Source organism: Pagrus pagrus (assembly GCF_965226575.1).
Source record: "Pagrus pagrus genome assembly, chromosome: 15".
Taxonomy (NCBI): Eukaryota; Metazoa; Chordata; class Actinopteri; order Spariformes; family Sparidae; genus Pagrus; species Pagrus pagrus.
In genome coordinates, this window is record NC_140199.1 from 1,855,663 (window position 1) to 1,861,694 (window position 6,032).

The following is a 6,032-nucleotide window of genomic DNA, read 5'->3' on the forward strand; positions in this document are numbered from 1 at the left end:
TCTGCAATGTGATCATGTGGACAGGGTTTAGTTTCTTCCCCTGATTTCCCCTTTTTGCTGTTGTTCTAATCATTATGGCCACTAACAGGGCCGGCGACAGATACAGTCGGCAGGCTGACGTGGACGCGTTTACTTGACAGTCCCTGAGTTTAAGAAGAGTCAGAAGAAAGGGAGGATTTTGAATCACATCATCAGGACTTATTGTGTTGCCTGTTCATACTGTATCTTGCAGTGATCCAGAAAGCGCGGCGTGAACATGCTCTGGCGATGCCTCGTCCTCTCAGCAGGTTTCTGTCGGATGCTGTTTGCCCGAGCAGACTCTGCGTCGGCCCCCCCTCTGGCCTGCGGGACGTCCCGTGCCATCTGCTGTTTAACTTGGCCCGACCTTTGACACGCTGATATGTGTTGAGTGATACTGAGCGGTGGGGATGGTATCAGGGTGAGGTGGTGCCATGAAGCTGCCATGAAGCTGCCATGAAGCTGGGGTGTGGCGACATTTCTGGTGTATTCTGTCAAATCGCTGAAGTATTTTAGGTGCAAAAAGCCAACATGTCCAACAGAATTTCTCCAAATAAATACAATATTTATCTCATGATTTATACACTGTTGTACAAAGAGGAGCCGAGGGTGGAAACAGAGAGTGAAATGTACAGTATCCTCACTGGAACATGAATATGTTGGATTCATATCAGTTCCCAATGCACAAGTTACAGTTTTGGCCTAATAATAAAACCAGTTTTCAAAACTGTCCGTAAGCTGCGATATGACACTCTACTTACGCCTCAGCATCAGTTTTGCACATGATTGTCTCTGCAGGCAAGTTAGCAGGAATACGTTATATACAACACCGAGTTCGACTTTCAAAATAAAGCTGGCTGACAAGTTAAATTAGGTACCGCAGGTTAGATCATTACGAACATTATTCTGATTCTTGGACACAAATGGGACGCGAACTCTGGCATCCTGAGGGAAAGTAGTGACCTATCCAACCTCCCTCACACTCAGATGTTTCTCAGAGGAGCGCTTCAAGAAGTGATGCTCCAGGGGAACCGTCAAACTCTGAAGCATCGGTCCACTGTCCAGGCTGAGGCTGAGGACAGTGACTCTCCACACAAATCTAGTCTGTAGTTTGTCTGATACCTCGTCATTGACCTAAGTGTTGAACGAAGGGACAATTTGACCTGATGGGTCCAGACAGGAAGGTCAGAGACACCAAAATCAAGAGAATCATCCTCAAGGGACTAGAAATGTCCACTGACAGTTAAATAAATAAATAAAGCCGAACTAAAAGACAAACTCACTGTCCTGCGAGCACGTAGACGCTCTGTCTGGCTTTTTTATCTTTAATCAGCAACAGAAATATTTAACACGTTTCCCTCGCTGATGATGCAACAGCAACACCTGTTTCCAAGGTCAAGGATTAACTTTCAATTTCACTGACAGATCCAAAACATAGATACTCAGTTTCAGAATCACACTGACGAGCGTCCTCAGAGGACAATACAGTTATGATAAAGGACACGGCTGGATCCAAGGTCGGAGCTCAGATGTGGCTACTGAGCTGCAGGGAGGAGACGTATCTGTGTCTCGTGCCAGACGCTGTTTCCTCTTCAATATCACTGATGTCACTGCGCCGTGTCTTTCTGTCTGGCAGACTGGCAGGAGTCCAGAGCTGGAGGAGGAGGAGGAGGAGGAGGAGGAGGAGGATGAGGAGGAGGAGGAGGAGGAGGATGAGGATGAGGAGGATGAGGATGAGGATGAGGAGGATGAGGATGAGGATGAGGAGGATGAGGAGGATGAGGAGGAGGAGGACGAGGTCTCAGGATCCAAGTGAATGTGACAAAAGGACGTCTTTAGAAACTGGATTCAATTCAGACTGAAGTATTGTTTTGAGATTTTCCTGAAGGGATTCAGTAGTTTGAGTTTATTATTTTAATATCTGCATTTTTAGTGTGTGATTGAATAATACTTTTATTATCATCAGGACTTTATTCTTTTATTCAGGATGTGCTTCAGTTGGATTTCATGTCCCCTTATCTGAGAGCTAATGTGAGCTGCAGCCTGCTGTTGTTGTGAGTGAACTGGACGTCCTGTGAACCCGAAGACGGTGAAGTTGGGTGTAGACTGTGGTGCCGTGTTGGTGTCGATTAAAGAAGAGCATTTAATGAGAAATTGTTTTCCCGCTTATTTCCCGCAGCCCAGAGGAAATGAAGAATGCTTCAGACCGAGAAAAGAAAGAAAACAAGTATTTAAGAACTTAAGCAGAAAAATATATTTCAGTTTGTCTCAGAATGATAAAGAAACCCAGAGATGAGTGTGCTCCTGTGTCATCCATGTAAAGTGTTTTTCAGCCGGGCCATTCTTGTTTTCAGTGTGAAGGCTCGTAATGAATCAAACCAGAGGAAGTGAAAGTCGTTTGTCTTCCCACAGCTGCTTCACTGAAGCAGAATGCAGCTCGTGTTCTGACTGTCGTGACAGAAATTCTCACTTTTCTTTAACTTTTTTTCTCAGCTGGAAAAGCTATTGCAGTTACTTTCAGTATTGTTAACACTCATTATCACTCTCTCTCCGCCTGCACACACACACACACACACACACACACACACACACACACACACACACACACACACACACACACACACACACACAGAAGGGAAAGACGCGTTCACACACACACACACGCATGTTGATGGTTAACAGCTGCATCCTGGCGAATAGACAATGTGGACAGAATGCAAAATCTAAGATTCTCGTTTTTATCGAATATATTCATGAGAAATTTCTTTGAGTTGAATAAATGACACCCGTGACTTTCATAAGAAAATGGTGCAAATACTTCTGGCAGCAAGAATAAAGGCTGTCAGGAGGAAGCGCCTGAGCACAATACAATAAACACAATAAACACAATAAACACAATAAACACAATAAAGGGCCCGAGGTGTTGACCAGGCCTCCAGATTCCCCAGATCCCGATCTGGTCGAGCATCTGAAGGACGTGCTGGAGCAGGTCTGATCCATGGAGGGCCCACCCCCCAACATACAGGACCCAGAGGATCCACTATAAAACGCCCTGGTGCCAGACACCACAGACCCCCTCAGAGGTCTGAAGTCCTTCACAGCTCAGAGCTGCTTTGGCTGCACATGGGGAACCTTCACAATATCAGGCAGGTGGTCATGATGTTCTGCCTGATCGGTGTATATTTAATGACAAAGTCTTAATCTTCACTCAAAGTCCAAAATATTTTTTTTTTTCCGGATTTGCACCAAGTGGACTGAGTACATTAAACATTCAGGGTCAGCAGATATAATGTGATCTAATTCTGTTTGCACATCTACCAGCTCACTGTGTCTTCACTTCTGACCTCTGACTTTGTAGACAGACAGAAAACTGTATTAATCCCAGAGGGGAAGTTAGGTTTAGTAGTAGTTAGTCGTATCTAAGATGAAAGCTTCACATGTTCAGTGATGAATAATTCAGACCGATGTTATAAAAGAAAACCTCTGGAAGAGCCGGACTGTGAAGATGAGTCTTGAACCTGCTCCAGATCTTCTGTCTCAGTCTGCACAGTGCTGTGTGAATCCATCTGCACCAGTATTGATAAAGGTTTTTTGGGTCAGCACTTGATGATTGCTGATATTAACCACAACTGCTGTTTTGTGTCTCTACATGAAACTAAGAGAAACAGCAGGCTAAGATTCAAATGCAGAACGCTGCATAAAGCCGCTGATAACACAAAACTAGTCTTCTGCAGTCGTCTTGTGGATTTCTGACCCTGTGTGACAGGATTTAAAGACCATCTGGGGCAGCGGTAGCTCAGTCTGTGAGGACGAGGGTGGGTGGCCGGTTTGAAACCCACATGGACGAGTCAGCACGGACTGCCAGGTCACCTCCGACTGCTGGAACGCCCTTGAGCAAGGCACCACTCCGGGCAGCCCCGTTGCTCTGACACCTCTCCACACATTAATGCATGTGTGTATGTCCTGCTTGTGTATATGCGTCTACTTCAGGTGTGTGTGTGTGTGTGTGTGAAAAAAAATGAATTTCCCTAAAAACGAGCTTAATAAAGTCTGACCGCTTCTTCTATCTGAAATGTATTTGTTAACACTTATTATATAACACATGTCTAAAATACATACTTATAATGTGTAATAGCAACAAGTCATCACTCAAATATTCATAATGCTGTATAACAATAATCATAACTAATTATGATGCTGATGTCATAATGCATTATTAACTATATGCACATTATTACCCATCATAAGTATGTTAAGAATATATTATAATGCAGTACAGACATGGGCATCATAGAAAGTGGTACCAATTCTGTTAATGGCAGAGGGATTATAAAAACAAATCAAGTCGAAGGAATAAATTATAATAAAGATTGCTTCCTCATAAAAAAAACTATTTTTCATGCCTGCACTCACTGAGATTGAGCGTATTTTTAGACATATTTAGCCTAAATCCAGGCTGACATATTTAATGTTGTTGGAAACTTTAAGATCTCTGCTCTAATTTAAAAGTCAAATTCTGACTGACTGATCCACGACGGGTCAGCCGGCGACTTCTGTCTCCTGCACACGGCGTTGAGCGGTCAGCATCATCGCTGCAGGGACCTCTGGCCTACATAACTCTGACCTGAAAAAACAACTACAGCTCAAGGACACAACGAACAGCTGGAAGGACGAGTGTGTGTGTGTGTGTGTGTGTGCGTGTGCAGACGTATTCGTCTCATCACGTAGATTCCTGCCTGTTTATCATTTTGTCCGTCTGTTCTCTTCATTCATAAATTCAGTAACCCAAAGTATTTCACCTGGCGACTGTTTTAGTGTGCTGTCTGACCCCGAACACAACAAAACAATGTTGTACATGTGTGTGTATTTCTGGATGAGTTGTGACAGAAGACGTGTTTAAATCATTCATGTCGAAGCTGCATGTTTGTAACAGTTGCTGTCACCGTCAGAGTAAATGTGCATTTCTGCAGATGCACATATAATCTGAAGCTGATGTTTCTTTATGCTGATCACGGGTGGAGACGGTCCGACTTCCTGTGAAACATGGCCGGTTTTAGTCGCCACAAAAACAGCTGGAGATGTCTGCAGGTGTCGCGTGACTCAAACTGGGATCGGCCACTTGGCAGCACCACTGTCGCCTCCACCTCCTGACAGGAAGTCAGCTAATAAGCATTTAATGTGAACGTGATATGACACATTAGCTACACGTCAACACGTATCTGTTGTTTGCAGGAAAGTTAACTGCTAACAGTTCATCCTGGTGACGGGGTTTGTTTATGGACCAGCTCCCTGAGGTCTGGTTCAGAAAGCCTAACCCTGAAATCTGAGCTGGAAAACCTTTTTGGGTTTTTGGTTTCAGAACAGCTGATCAGAGTTTGTCCGATAAACTCGGAGAACATTTCTTGTGTTTTGCATTTATTCATCATCTACCAGCCTGACAGTGGTGGAATCTGTCTGTGTCAGGCTGTAGTCTACATTACATTTTAATTACATTTCTCCAGCTTTCATCTGATGCTGACAAAACACGAAGGCCAGTGTGAAGATGAAAAATACAGTTGAAGATTTAGAAAATAGCACTGTAGATTAGCCAATAACAGCCTGCGCAGAAATGTTCACATATAATCTCCAATCTTAAAGGATTAACGTTAGATAAGTAACTTTAGATAGTCCTGATTAACAAACTAAAATCCAACCAGGAGTTTAGTTTCTGACGGAGAGTAAACCTTGAAAAGTGAATGCGCTTGGATACGTGCTGTGGTGCAGACTGAATCAATGAGATAAACCAGCATGTCTGGCTCTGTGAGAGAGGAGACAGCCAGTTACCTCTCTGACCTACGCAAAGTTTAAAAGTTACCTCTGTTTCTGGAGTGGAAAACCTTTGAGTTTCACCTCCTCTCAGGGTTTTTGGTTTTTACTAGACCTGAGAGTGAGAGTGAGAGTTGTGACGGCTGAAGACAAAGACATTACTTTGGCCTTTTCAAGGTTGAAAGATCATTTTGGATTCAGCAGATGCT